This window comes from Catharus ustulatus, chromosome 31 (assembly GCF_009819885.2).
Source record: "Catharus ustulatus isolate bCatUst1 chromosome 31, bCatUst1.pri.v2, whole genome shotgun sequence".
NCBI lineage: Eukaryota > Metazoa > Chordata > Aves > Passeriformes > Turdidae > Catharus > Catharus ustulatus.
In genome coordinates, this window is record NC_046251.1 from 3,561,090 (window position 1) to 3,576,329 (window position 15,240).

General features: G+C 48.1%; 1 long non-coding RNA gene across 1 annotated transcript; it reads left to right on the plus strand.

The window, feature by feature from the left end:
• Window positions 1-7,307: 7,307 nt before the first annotated feature.
• Window positions 7,308-10,989, plus strand: LOC117009001. The gene is made up of 3 exons (XR_004420406.1): window positions 7,308-7,394; window positions 7,751-7,907; window positions 10,314-10,989. It is a non-coding gene; the product is annotated as an uncharacterized LOC117009001 (long non-coding RNA).
• Window positions 10,990-15,240: the final 4,251 nt, after the last annotated feature.

A 15,240-nucleotide genomic window follows, 5' to 3' on the forward strand; every position in this document is an offset into this window, starting at 1 on the left:
AGCACTGAATAAACATACCCTTTCTAACTTTAAATTGTTAGAGAGTCTTTTGTCCATCACAGTTGAGTATCGGTATTAGACCAATACTCATATTTTAGTAAATCATCAGGGCATTTAAGAATCTTCAATCCAGAAAAGCTTGACTTCCCAATTGCTCAAATAGTTTCAAAAAGATGCAAACTTCCCAAATTTATTGCCATAGCCTGAGGATGTGACAGATTTGGAAGTTTGCTTCCCATCTCAAAGGAGCTTCTCATTAGTCTTAAGGTCTTCCGTTGAGAGTCACTTTAGAAAACAACACTACACAGAGGCAAAAAAAAGGCCATTCTTGAGTTTGCAAATGGTTTTCAATGAAGAGATGATAATATCCTAATTCTATGAAGGAATAAAAGCTCGCAAGGAATCAAAGTCCACACAGTGTAACACAATTAGCCCAAACAAATGAGTAGATTGCAAAAGGGCTAATCCTCCTTGTCACGATCTGCTCAACCTGAGCGGGGGTCATGATGGTTCGTTTGACCCTAGGGTGCAAAAGACAAACGAGAAGGGGACTAAAATATTTATCAGCAGTAAACAGCAATGCAGTTTATTGAGTGCCAACAACTCAGTTTTGCGATAGATGGGAGAGAGATAAAGGAAACGTAGTAAAAGTGGCAAGAGAGAGAGAGAGAAAGAATGGGGGAATAGCTACCAACAGGCGGGACGTCGTCCTCGGGTCATCTGTTGATGTCTTCCATCCATGGGAAGAAAGATCTGAAAAAGTCTCTTCAAAAAGTAATCAATTTATATTTCTTATCCAAGGCGAGTGGTCTCTGGCCAAAAGGTGGGGAGACTGATGGACTATTGTGTGTGGGGCCTGTTCTCTGGGAAGCAGGCGCAGAAAGTACGGCTCCTCCAGCCCGTACCTGCTCGAACGCAGCGTACCGTGACAGTCCAGCACACACCTGGGCACAGTCCCTGGGCAAGCATCCACCTCAGCCAGGGCAGCAACTCCTGTCCTAAGCCAGTGGTGTGGTCTCAGGGTCTCAGGGTCTCCAGTCATTTCGATGGTCGTGAGGCAGATCAGGGAATCCTCTGACCGACCCTTACGCCACCGCGTGCCTCACGAGCATTGTCAGGAGCGCTCCTTTGTGGCGCTGTTCCAAAGTCTTCAGCACTTGTCCGAGTTGGTAGCGTATCCTGGAAAAACAGAGACAGGAAGATGGACAGAATAGAAAAGTAGGAAAAAGATAAGGGAAAGAAAAAAGGTAAAAGAAAACAAACAAAGAATCAAATTTCAATGATTCAATTTTTAATTCAGAAAGTAATGAATTTCTATTTACAAAGAAAATAATCAATTTCAATTCAAAATACAATATGACTAAACTAATTTTAATTTAAAATCAATATTCAAAATATAACGCAATCAAAATAATTATTATTCAAAATACAGCATAACTAAAATAAGTAATTTAATTAATATCAAATTTTATCTTAAATCATATGGTTAAAAGGTAATGAAAAGGAAGAGGGGCTACAAAAGGAAAAAAAATCACATCTTGCAATTTTAGTAAAGTTACAGACACAAAGATTTGAATGATTTTTGTAGTCACTACTCAGTCTTCTACAAAAGCACTATTACATGCAGCTCATAAGCATGCACACCCATTGCCTATATATATATATACCACTGCTGTTTCAGGAATTTCGTTTGGATGATTTTCAAAGTTGCAATCATTCTGTTCTGTGTCTAAACAAATATCTTGAGCTCTGATTGCATTCCTTTCACAGATAAACCCTGGTTGTTCCCGGACAATGCAAGTTTCCAAATTAACAGTTTGCCACTTCCCATCAATTTGACGGGCCCATTCTCTATGCTGGAAAGGATAGAGAATAGCTCCATCACGATTCGGCCCTAAAAAGCAATGACGGGGAATATTGAATGCACTGAAGCTTTGCATATTGTCAGTACAAAGGCCGTGGCTGTGTTTGTGCTGGGGTCGTAGGTAAAATTTAGCAGGTTCCACCAGGACTGGAATTCTCTTTCAAAGTCAGTGGCACTATCCCAGATTATTTTCCAAGTTTCAGTAGGAAAAGTGCCTTCCTCGCCTCCTCTTATAATTGAAGCAGCAACCGACTGCATCCACAATTGAGCCTGGATACAGCTAAGGGCCAAAGAGGTGTTATTTTGGGTGGCACTGAGTGCCACAATAGTCAATTTGTGGTCATTCCCATTTACCTTTTCCCAATTTGATAATATGTTTGATAACAACTACTGTTGGGTTCCTAAAGCTGCTAGGGATGATTGTAGAGGTTGTTGTAATTTGGTTAAATCTCCAGTTGTGGTAACCAGTTTATTCATTAGCACTTCTGAATCAATACTATTCAAAATTCCCAGTCCTGCTCCCATAACACCGGTTATGTCTCTGGCTATTTGTGTTTTAGAAAAATGACGCCATCGCAGCCAGGTTGTCCACCCCTCAAAAGAGGTTTGCATAAAAGGGATAACAAGCTGGCTGGATGTCTGAGACATTGTTTTTCATTGACAATTTCAATTGTTTAAGTGACCAGGCCGGATTAAACAATATTAGTTGTTGGCCAGATCTCCTAACCACGTATGGTTCAATTTCAAAAATTTTCGGGCTTAGCATAACTGGTGATATGGTGGTTGTTGTTACAACATTAACATCGAGTTCTCCCCAGTATTTTGAATTGTTTTTACCATATATGATTTTATGGGAAAAATGTACAGCAGTTAAGTTTACGCAACAATTCTGATTTTGGATTTCACAAGACAGAACAAGACCGTGAGGTCCTGTGCCATTACTGTGTACAGGTTCAATAAGGGATCCAGTAATTAATCTGCATTTTATTGCTACATCATCACCTTGTGTTACCATGAAGGAGGGGAAAACATTGTGTTTGTCATCCAGCACTAAAGGCATGTTTACATCATGCTATGTGATTACTGCAGTCAGTGTGGGTGTTGCCACAGCGTTTATTTTGAACCGGTAAGTTAGACCGTTCATGCCTGGATTATCTGCTGGGTCATTTGGCCAATTACATGTTATATAGATTGGTGTGGTTAGAGTAAAGTTATATCAGCAGTCAGTAGCTTCGTCTCTGCAAAGCGTTGTGATTTCAGCGTTGTTGGTGCTGTGGTCCAAGATATAATTACCAACATTTTTCTGGTGACAACACAGTATAAGGGCAGTTTGTTTGTTGCATGTCCAAGCTGTTGTAGGGCAGAGTTTCAATGTGATGTTGGAGTGTAAATTGCTGGTAACATCGATTTGTAACAAATATCTGGCGATCGCAATGATGGAAGATTTTTCGTAATGAAATTTTTCCACTTTTCTGCATCCTACCTTAACTTCTTCACCAATTGTTCCAGTTGATACTCTAGCCCAGTCATTCTTGTCCCAACCCCAGTCACTTGCACGATATACCTCAGAGTCATGCAGTACCATGGTCGCTAGGTTTGGGCGATGATCACTGGGCTAGGGTCCTGGGACACTGGTGCACCTGAAGGTTGCTTCAGACCATGGCCACTCGGCCAAGATTTGACCATGGTGTTGTGGTAGGATGCAGAGAAGAACCAGCAGTGTTATCATGGTTTATCTGGTTTTCATGTCCCTCGGTGTTCTTTCTGTGAAAAGTAAACACAACAGAGTCTGCCAGCAAGCGGCAGGAGATTAAAATGACGGAACTATCCAGCGGGTGCTTATTCAACATTCCTTTCCCATAGCGTTGGTGGCTACCCATGCCTTTTTATTCAGGGGTTTTCAGCACTAGCGATATTTCTCCTACAGGAGGGAGGTCCACCAGAACAGGTTGCCCAGGGTAGTGTGATGGGTTTTTGGGATCGTTTGTCCCCCGTAGCACAAGAATTCTGCCTGGGGCTTTTGGACAAAAGGCAGTTATTTTGGGACATCCGTTTATTCCCCATCTATCATTTATACCTCTTATAGCTTTCCATAAGTGCAGATCCCAGCCAACCTCCTATGGTTTAAGGAGTCGTTTCAGGAGACCAGTTTGTCCTTGCTACAATTCCATTAGCCTGGGGTAAGTAAGGGGTATGAAAAGTCCATTTTATGACCTCCTCCTTTGCCCAATCTTGTACTACTTTAAGCAGTGAGATGGGACCCGTTATCAGATTAAATTTCCTGCGGCTTTGGGAAAGTTCCAAACCACTCTTGGAATCCTTTAACAGTATTGTCTCCTGTAGTTCCTTTGAATTCCTCACCTTGCACTAACCCAGATAGTATTTCCACTCCTACCAGCACTAAATTTTTACCACTTGATTTTTAGAAAGGACCAATGTAGTCTACCTGCCACGCGTACCACAAGAGTTTGCCCTTTCTCAAGTGCAGAGGGTCATTTTCCAAAGGATGTCTTTCTAGCCTGCCAGAGCGCAGTGGGAATGGGATCAATGGGGGTTAGTGGCGAGTAGGGAAGAGACACACACACCAATGTGATGCAGGTCTAATCCAACTTTATTGCTCTGTCCGTGTACATTTATAGAGCACTTGTCACGTAGCAAGCGAGCAGTTGTCACGTAGTGAGCGGCCTTGTTCTCATTCTAATGGTACATTATAGATACTTATTGATACTTATGCGAAAGCTCTGTACTTTCTCATGGCTGTTCTCTAATCTAAAATCTTGCTTAGATTAGTTATTCGGTGCCCTGCCTAGCATCTTGCATTGCTACATCTATTGACTTTCTCCTCTCTAATACATCCCTTGTATTTTCACATCTTTGTTACATCCTTGTACTTTCTCAGCTCTGTATTCACAGGACTGACATCTTCTATATTCCCTCAGTTCCATTCTTCCCTAAACCTAAACCATTTCAAATTCATGCAGTACAGCTGAAGGCCCCAACACTAGTCCGTTTGTGACATTGCTCGCAGGCCTGATATGCATGTTTTACACATTTCCCTGGTGACAGGCCAACCACGGGCAAGGGCTTCTTTGTACAAATCTTTTGCACCTGTGTGCTGTCTTTTTACATGCAGCCATTGTAATAGGTGCCCCCAGTCCTCTGTGATTTGGTCCTTTTTAAGGGAGCTTAATCTGGCTAATTCATCAACTGCATTGTTCCAGTCCCCAGCTGGATGACCATCTGTCTGCTGAGAAGCTACCCACCCCACAGAAAAATTTCCTTGACTTGCAATATTTAGAATTTCCTGCCACTTTTCCTTTTGCCATGCTGGAATTCTGTTAACTTCCCAATCTTTCTGTTGCCAGAAAGGACGCCACTCAGTACATCCCTTAAACACGGCATAGGAGTCACTCCAAATGCACATGGGGGAGGTATTTTGCATTTTGCGTTGGAAAACACTCCAAACAGCTTTTAGGTGTCCAACCTGAGCACTGCCTTCGTCCTTCAGTGATAATTCGTTCACTGGAGGAAGTGTGGAGGGCGACTGCTCTGTATTTCCACAGCTTTCCCTCTCTTTAGCAGAAGCATCAGTGAAGACAGAATTTGTTGATTGTTTGGGGAGAAGGGAGGAGTGACTTTAGTCATTGAGAGGGGTTTGTCTTGGTTGGCTAGCCAAACTCTCAGTCTCTTGCATTGCCAGAGTTTTACAGCTCCTTCTGTCACTGAGAAGGTGTTACAGTAATGCTCTATCTGGGCATACCACTTCCTAACTGTGGCCCTCTGGGCCACCCGTCAGGAGGGGGGTCCCAGTAGTAATCATTTTAATAACTGGGAAAGGGCCTCACAGCACAATAGATTGTTGTCGTGCCATTTTTTCGACTTCTATGAGAGCCAAGCTAACCACAAAGAGCCCCTTTTCCCAGGTAGTGTATCTTTTTCAGCATCTTTAAAGCCACGGGAATAAAAACCAACAGGCCTAGTCGGGCCTTCTGGGCCCCGTTGCCATATGTGTACTGACAATCCCGAGATGGCAAACCCCCATTCTACCTGGAAAGGATCTGTGGCGTGAATAGGAGCCAAGGCCTGATGAGCTGTAGCCTTCAAATATCTGCAATTGCAGTGCTTCTTCCTGTGAAGGAGTCCAATCCCATTTTACCCCTTTCCTCAGCAAATCATAAAGAGGTCTAGCAATTATTGAAAAATCTGGGAAATGTTTTCTCCAAACTCACTAATAATCCTAACGCTTATTGGAGATCTTTCCTGGATTCTGGCATTTTAATCAGATCTAAAGAAGTTAGGGTATCAGGTAGAACACATGTCATAGCTTCTTTCCACCAAATTCCTTTAGTGCTGGATGACAAACACAATGTTTTCCCCTCCTTCATGGTAACACAAGGTGATGATGTAGCAATAAAATGCAGATTAATTACTGGATCCCTTATTGAACCTGTACACAGTAATGGCACAGGACCTCACGGTCTTGTTCTGTCTTGTGAAATACAAAATTCGAAAGTTCAGGGTGAAGAAGACTCGCCTTACTTCCTCCTTTAAGACCCCTCCCCACAAAAAGGACCCCAGACTTAATTCAAGAAGCCAACCACGCATGCTTAATAGCCATTCAAGCTAATTTCCATAGGAAGCAAGGGATGGGAGGGGTTGGTATTATGAATATGTATTTATTGAAACATTATAGTCAATAAATAGACTCTGTGACCACCTGTAATTTCGCAGTGCATATTAGGGGGCTACCCCACGCTGCTGCCCAGCGCTGAATAAACATACCCTTTCTAACTTTAAAATGGTTTAGAGAGTCTTTTGTCCATCACAGTTGAGTATCGGTACTAGACCAATAGTCATATTTTGGTAAATCACGAGTGCCCCAAGTGCCCACCAGTACCCCCCAATAATCCTCCATACCCCCCAGTCCTTCCGTCACTTCCAGTACTCCCAGTGCTGCCCAATCTCTCAGTCCCACTGGTAACCCCCAGCCTCTGAAACCCCAGTATCCCCCCAGTTCCCCGCTTCCCAGTCCCCCTAGTATTCCACAATCCCCCCAGTAATCCCCAGCTCCCCAGGCCCACAGAACCCTCCAAGTTCCCCCATTCTCTCCATTATCTCTGACACCCCAGTATCCCCCAATCTCTCAGTTCCCCAGAAATCCACTATCCCCCAGTGTCCGCAGTCACCCCAGTATCGTCCAACCCCCCAATCCCTCAGTAGCCCCCACATTCCCGTGTATCCCCCCAAACCCCTCAGCAGTCCCCGAACCGCAAGCTCCCCAAAGAGTCCCCGCCGTGTTCTCCCAAAGCAGACAGACCTGGCCACCCCTCCTCGACTCCCCCAGGTCCATCCCACCACCGATGGTGGGAGGGTCCTTATTGTTCCGCACACTTGTTTTTGGGGGTGGGCTCCCCCGGGGGGCGGGTTTGGGGGGATCGCCCAGGGCGGATTGGGGGACACGGAGGCACTGGAGCCCTTCCCTCCGCCCACCCTCGTCCGATCCCTGAGCCCCCCGTGCTTCCCAACAGCAGTGAGTGACCACCGGGGACATCCCCTCCTGAACTGAGACTGAGCAGCTCACCCTCGTCCCCCCTTATCCTTTTCTTTTTCGCTTCTCCCTTCCCAGAGCTCCCTGTGATGGCTGCGGTGCGGGGGGGGCAGAGGAATTTCGGGGATCCTCCCTGGGGGGAATGGGAGGGGCTGTGGGATGGGACGAGGGTGGTGACGTCATGTCACTGTGTGTGTGTGTGTGTCCCCAGCATCAGGAGGGGCGCGGAAGGGGTTGGGGTCAGGCGGGATCCCTCCCCTGGGGGCAGCAGCGAATCCCCCTTGGGGTGTCCTCGGCTCACCCCAGTTCTCTCCCTGCCCCTCTCTCCCCCCGGGTAGGGTCCTCCCATCTGGGTGACGGCGACAATGGACGGGGGGGGGTGTCGGCCCCCCAAGGCCTCCCTGACCCCCCGGATCCTCGGGAACGTCCCTCTGCTCGAGGCTCCCCCCACAGGTGAGACCACCCTAGCTCTCCCAAAAGAGGCCTCTGGTCACGGTAAGAAGTTCTGAGGAGGCTACCCTGGAATTGCAGAGGGGAGAGGGGAGCGTTTTTGGGGGTCCCCTGGGGCCCTGCAATATAGGGGGAATCCATGCCCCCGTGGTACAGGGAGACCTCAAACCTGAGGGAGAGTCCCTGGGTCCCGGGGGTTCCCAGGGATGTGGAGGGGTTGTGGTCCCATGGTGTGATGGGACCCCAATCCAGAGTATGCAGGTGACCCCATACCAGAGTAAGAGGAATCCTAGGAATGCCAGGGTGGCCCCATTCCCATGCACAGGGGTACCTGAATTCCAGGTCCTCCCCCGTTGGGGGACAGAGAGATGTGAGAGTGTCCTGTTCCCATTGTGTGGGGTACCCCCCTTCCAAGATATTCCCATTTCCCGTGCCCCAGGATATGGGGGTGTCACATTCCTGTGGCACCAATTCCGGGTCTGAGGGTGTCCCAGGGATGTGGGGGTGTCCCAGTCCCATGCAATGGCATTTCTTGATCCTGAAGTATTGGGGGTTCCCAATCCCACATTTGGGAATTCCGGGAATGTGGGCTTGGTTGTCCTATTCCTATGGTGTGGGGTGCCCTGTTCCCAGGGCATGGTCCCAGTTCCAGGGCAAGATGGTGCCCTGATGCCACAGCTCAGGGATACCCCAAGTCCTGGTGCAGCGATATCTCACTCACATGGAGTGGGGTGGTCCCAGTGTAGGGGTACAGGAATATCACATTCACATGGAATGGGGTACCCCAATCCCAGGCTATGGGGTGCCCTGATCCCAGGATATGGCAGCACCACAATCCCAGAGTTCAGGGTCAATATCACCTCATTTGGGGCTGCAGGGTTCTAATCTCATGGCATGGGAGTGACCCAATACTGGGGTGCAGCAATGTCCCAATCCCATGGAATGGGGGTGCCCTGATTTTGGGGTGTAAGACTGTCCCAATCTCACATGATGGGGATGTCCCAGTGTTGGGTGCAGGGTTGCCCCAAACCCATGGATGAGAGTGTACAGATTTTGGGGTGCAGGGGAGTTTCTGGGTTCCCCAAGTCCATCCTGGTTTTCAGAAGGAATTTGGGGTCACCCCTGGGTGACACTCCATCTCTGTTCCAGTCCCCGGCCCCCCTTGCACCCCAATCCCAGCCCCTTGTCTGAGTGGCAATGAGGGGGCTGCGAGGAGCTGAACTCTGGCTGTGGAATATGATAGGGATGGGGGTGGGAAAGGGGAGGGAGGGGTTGGCAACAGGGATGGGGAAGGGGGAAAAGGGATGGAGAAGATGCAAAAGGGTTTGGTAAGGGTGAGAAGGGATGGGGAAATGGCAGCACGGATGGGACAGAGGGAGAAGGGATGAAGAAGGCTCAGAGGGGATGGAGAAGATGAAGTGGGGAGAATGGGAAGAGGGAATGGAGCAGATAAGGATGGGACAAGGAAGGGGAAGAGAGGATGGAAATGGGCAGAAGGATGAAGGAATCAGTGGGACCAGCATGGGACAGGAGGGCCTGGCGTAGGTTGCCGGTTGGAAAGGGCAGGTGTCAGTGGGATGGGGCAGGGTAGGGATGGGAAGGAACAGAGGAATTGGGGCTGGTGCTGATGGGATGGGGCAGGTGCCAAGGGCCCCCATGCCCCTGTCCCTGCCCTAACCCACTGGTGCCCAGCAACCTCTCCCACAGCCTATCCCAGCCCGGCCCGGCCATGCCAGAAGCCCCCCAGGCCCCTGTGAGGGGACCAAGCCCCCTGAAGGAGCTGCTGAGGGCAGAGGGGGCCGGGCTGCACCCCACTATCTGTGGGGAGTGTGGGAAAGGTTTTAGCCCGAGCTCGGACCTGGTACGGCACCACACCACCCACACTGGGGAGTGACCATTCACCTGCAGCGCCTGCGGGAAGGGCTTCAGCCAGAATTCCAACCTGGGCACACACCAGCGCATCCACACCGGGGAGAAGCCGTTCAGCTGCCAGGACTGCGGGAAGCGCTTTGGGGAGAGCTCGGCGCTGGTGCAGCACCGGCGGATGCACAGCGGGGAGCGGCCATACAGATGTGGGGAATGCGGGAAGAGCTTCAGTGTCAGCTCCAACCTGCGGCGACACCACCGTACCCACGGCCGAGAGCGGCCCCACCTGTGCCCCGAGTGCGGGGACACTTTCTGGAACCCTGGCCAGCTCCGGAGGCACCGCAGGGAGCACAGGGTGTGAGGGGGAAGAGGGGTGGGCACGGAGACAGGGACACCTGGATGGGGATCAGGACACCTGGATGGGGCAGAACACATGGATGGGGATAGGGACACCATGATGGGTGTCTTCCTTCTCTTCAATTTTTCCTTCCTTCTCATTTCTTATTTTGTCTGGCTTTTCATGGTATTTCTTATTTTGCTTCTCACTTTACTTTTCAGTCTGTTCCTCACTTTACTTTTCTTTAGGTCTCACACATAAATTGTGCCTGGACAACGAGCTTGCCCAGAGCTTCCACTGGCCCGTGGAAACTTGTATTTGGACCACATTGATCAAGGGGCAGTCCTCTTTCTTTTGAAGCCTGCAAAGCACTGTCAGATTGCCGTGCTCTCTGCAGCGTCCTTCTCAGCTGCAAGTCTCACCATACACATTACAGACTCACAAGGACCAAAGGTCTGGAGAGACATCTTGCACAGAAAAATGTGCTAGGACAAAAACATGTTCTTCATGTTCCCTGCTCATCGCCCAGACTGTGGTGCTGTGTTTGAGGTCTTGGACATAGAAAAATTAATGCAGCAAGTGCTTCTCTCCGGGCACATTTGGCTGAGCGAGAGCTCCAAGGACAGTTTGGACTCTGAGAAACACAGAGTATGATTGGCCTCACAGCTGAGGAAAAGCCATGGAGAGCACACTGTGGATGTGTGCAGTACAGACACTGAAAAGCAGCAAAGCTGAATGCCATCCCTGGGCTTCGGCTCTGTCCAGATCACATAAGGTGAAGAATGAAGCCGAGAGCTTCTTTCATGTGTGGGTAGTGCACCACATTGCAAAAGTCCAGCAGCAGCTCCTTCACAGTCAGAGTCAGCTGAGAATACTCTTGCTGCTTCAACCTGTATATTGCCACACTGAACTCCCCCACACAGCCTGCAGATACGCAACTTTCATACACCTTCAGGGTTTCACATCTGCTCCAAGCAGCTATAGCTCCAGAGAGAAGTAAGCATTAAACAGAAAGCATTCCTAAGTCACTCGCTTCTCTAAGCAGCCTTTAAACTGCACACAACACACTGCAGCTCTGCACCTTCCTCCTCAAATAGATGTGCCATCACATTTTCACTCTCGCAGCTCTTTTGCCAAAGTCCAGAAGCTGCTGCCATCAATGAGGCTCTAGAAGAAAAAGCCAGTGCTGGGCTGCACCTTCCCCTTGCTGCATGTCCGCCACACCAAACACACTTCTGCACTATGTACTTACCCTTGCAGCATCTTCTGACATCAAAGGTTTTGAATCTTGACATCTAAAGCTAAATGGGATTGTTTCCACATAGGGCTCACATTGGAATATGTATGAGCACAGGTAGTGCCGCCCACCTTCCCCCTTATAACTTGATTTTGGCAGGCAATCCAGTGGCAGTAACTCTCCTCTCGCAGCCTGCGTGCCCTGCACACACGACCACAATGCTCCACAGGTTTGTTCTCAACGTTCTGAAGCATCATGCCTTTTCATTCTCCCAGAGGGCAAGCCGTCCACCTCCTTCTTGCGCAGATCACTTTTTTGTTGGAAAGGACATGGACACGTTGGTCTCTGCAAATTTGAAATTTGCGTGATCTTGCTTGAAGCTGAGCAGAAAATTGCAGAGCAGCAGAGTGAGACTGCAGTTCATACGATGTAATAGGAAAGAGCATTCCATTTGTGGAACGAATATATCTTTCGTCACTGTGAAAAATTTGTTTTCATATTCATGCTGCAAGAGAGACAGAATGGAATGGTATGTCGAAGTGAGAAGGAAAGTGCATGGCCCAGGTGTGTTTTGACAGTAGCAGTGCACTAGACTGCTTCTGTGCCAGCACAGTGTGATCTTTGAGAGAAGTAGATGGATGTTTTGCACTCTGGGAGAATGAAAGGGCGTGAAGTTACCTAAGGAGTAGAATGAAGCCACAGAGCACAGGGCTTGCATGTGAAGTGTATGGGCTGGAAGAGGAGCGTGGCTGCACACTTGCTTGCCTGCCAAATTCAAGTTTGCAGTCATAAAAGAGGAAGTGCAACAAAATGTATTCGTGCTGGCACATATTCTTATCCAAGCCCTAGGGGAAAACAATCCCATTTAACATTAGACTCTGAGATCCAGAGAACACGATGGTAGATGCAGTGGAGAAGTCCAGAGTGCAGTGGCAAGTTTGATGCAGATGACAAGGGAAGGTGCAGCTCAGCACTGGCTTTTTCTTCTAGGGGCTTTTTATAAGGCAGCAGCTGCTGGATGTTGGAAAAAGGACCTGCAGGAGTGGAAAAATATGATGGCACATATATGTCAGAAGGACAGTGCATAGTGCCAGTATGCTGGGTGCAGTTTAAAGGCTGCTAGGAGAAAGGAGTACCCTTAGGAATGTCTTCTGTCCTGACACTTCTTTCTCTGTGAGATCCATCTGCTTAGACTCAGTAACACTAAAGGTGTGTGAAGGTGATTGTGCTGCGAATATCAGGTTTCCCAGGGAAGAGGGAAGGTCAAAAAATGCTTTCTCTCCTGGCAAATCTCCCAGTCTGAACTGCAGCTGGAAATGCTTTCCTGTAGCAATGGACTCTGTCACCTTAGGAAAATGCGATGATGCAATATAGAGAGAGAGTTGAGACAGAAAGTGCGAATCCGTAGATTGGTCTAGTTTCAAGAGGGCAAAGGGAAGATGAAGGCCAACATTGGCTCTGTGTTCTCAAACTTCTTTGGGAGCAACTGCTGGATGTTCGGAAGGTGTTTGGGTGAGTGAGAGTGAGAGGGTGAGATAGATACATAGAGCTTGAGGGAAAGTGTGTATGTCCAGGGAGTTTGATGCTGTTCAGTTGGTGTGAATTGCACGTTGAGCAGCTGATCACACCGAAAAAGGGGTAAAACAAAGAGGCAATACTGGAATGGCCTTTTCTTTTGCAGCCCATAGATTGCACAGTCAACAATGAAACGATTCCTCCTCCTTCCCTGCTGCATGCAGGAGCACATTCTGTCTGTCTCCAAGAGCCAGGATCCACAGCAGAGCTCTTTCCTGCCCTGTTCCCACACGAGTGGAAGCGGGCCAGGAAAGGTCTCGGCTTTCTCCTGGGCATTGTCGGCGCTCATCAAAACAACCCCACCATGGCGCTGTCAACTCACAATAGAAAGACTTGTGCCAAGCCCAGCTGGAAACCCCCAGCCAGTGCAGAGCCAAGCTGCAAAACGTCCCCTGTTCTCAAATCTACAGCGTCAGCACAAAAAGATTTCCCCGACCTTCCTCTACCAAATGCATTCTTTTCTTTGCACCACACTCGAAGGAAAACATGAACTCCATTGCCCTAAACAATCTCTTCACTCCCTCAGAGTCCGGCCGCCAACTTGAAAACATCTGGCAAAACCAGAGCTCATGAAAATGCCAGGTGAGAAGATCTTGCTGCCTACAATTTCAGCTGCACCCCTCAAACTGCGAGCACACACCCGGCTTTCCTTCTCAGCTCTAGGGAACAGCCTAAGCCTTCAGTCTCACAGAGTCAGGATCCAAACAGAACGGCACCAGGGACTGCTCACACTCTAAAGCTACCAGGACAAAAAGCTCAACAGCTTGGCGTCTGCATTCCTGTGACAGGTGGCGACCTCTTTTATGGTCAGAGATCACTCACCTGCACAGTAAAGGGTGGTCTGAGATTTCTTATTTTGCAGTCAGGGGCACAGCAGGGCAGAAAAGAAGACTCGAGAGCTGATGTTCTGAGGTTTCCAAGGTTGTTTATTCTTTCTTATCTAAGTAATTTTCTGTCTACCTTACAGCGGTCCACTCTGCAACTCATCCAAGGCTGTTCTCTTGCCCTCCGGGGCAGGACTTTATCTTTTATACCCTAATTTACGTCTACTTTATTTACAATTAATCACCAATACTTTATACCCACTTTATACTGAGCAGTTTTCCCTTCACCAATCCTGAGTTGACATCCTGACCCAGAAGATGGATGTCACGAAGAAGAAGAATAAGAATTTCTTACTACACCACAAATCCTCCATCTTGTGTCCAAAACCCGTAATATAAACAATCTTTAAAACCTTACTTTTCTACCTTTTAACACACCAATTTACACTCTACTTATTTCTGTGACTCTGTAATTCTGTATATAAAGATGGTAATTTCTCCCAGGGACTTAGATTGAACTCACAGGTATTTTTGGCACCTTGCCAAGGCTTTTGAGCCCCCAGTAGAGGCTCCAGGTAAGCCAGGGAAATATCCTGGGTTCCCACACTTTCCCACGGACAGTTCAACAGCTCCAACCCAGACAACTGCCTTTTGGGAAAAAACTTTCCAATTCACTAAAGAGCACCCACGATGTGCATCTAAATTTGCTTATTTTTTCCCAAAGAGAGGATCTAGAAGCCCATCTCAAAGAAATGCATCCCCTCCTCCAAAATGCAAACGATCTGGGGACTGATCCCATACCAAGGTGCCAGAACACTGCTACTGAGCATTACCTGCCCAGGGCACTAGATCTGCTGCACACCAAGACTCAGCCTAACTGCTTACCTTGTCCAAAGGACGTGTGCTGCCAGAATTTAAAGAAGGCCCCCTATGAGAATGGGAAACCACAAGCCAAATTAAATCTTTCAGGAAACCACCTTCCAAAGAATGACACTGACTCCATAATTGTACAAATTGAGGCAGTGCTCCAACACCAAATATGCCAGGACAGAAAGTTGCCAGGACAGGAAGTTTGACTTGCATTAGGGAGCTTCTTATCCACACATGAAACACCGGGGCTTTGTGCTTTCCTTTCTATGAAAAAGCATTGCCATTCTCACAGAGGATCTTACCAAGTGAAAGTTGCATACCACCTGCAGTATTGCATACGTCCAACAACTGCTCTTGCATAAAGCACAGAATGCTCCTACATAGGACAGAAATGTCTTGCTGGACTATTCCTCCCCTTGGTACCTTAACATCTGTTCCACCAACTCTGGCACTGTGTCCTCTGCTTCCCAAGGACAGGCCCTCTGACTCACTTGGTCTTGCCTTCAGTACCTTGCCTAGCTTTCCCCTAGTTTTTTACCTTTGTTATTTCCCTTGCCTATGTCTGCCTTGCCTTGCCCTGCCTATGACTTCCTTGCTTTGCTTTGCCTTGCCTACCATTCTTTGCCTTGCTTCCCATGCAGGCAAGGCAATGCAAGCCAGGTGTGGGCA